Below are 203 nucleotides of genomic sequence, written 5' to 3'. Positions count from 1 at the left end.
AGCCACTCTGTGGCCAGCCTGGAGGCCATCAATACAGAAGTTCTTTCTGTCTGACTGTGATCCCTTTAAAAATTAACTGGCTACAGGCACTGACGCATACTTTACGTAAGCTATTCTTTTTCATGCTCTCCCAACCCAGAAGGCGGGCACCACTGTTGGCTCCACTTAGAGATGAAGAAATGGAGTTCCAGGGAGACCTGGCA

Source organism: Pteropus vampyrus, unplaced genomic scaffold, assembly GCF_000151845.1.
Source record: "Pteropus vampyrus isolate Shadow unplaced genomic scaffold, Pvam_2.0 Scaffold193, whole genome shotgun sequence".
In the NCBI taxonomy this organism is placed as follows: domain Eukaryota; kingdom Metazoa; phylum Chordata; class Mammalia; order Chiroptera; family Pteropodidae; genus Pteropus; species Pteropus vampyrus.
Note: the sequence above shows the minus strand (reverse complement) of the source record.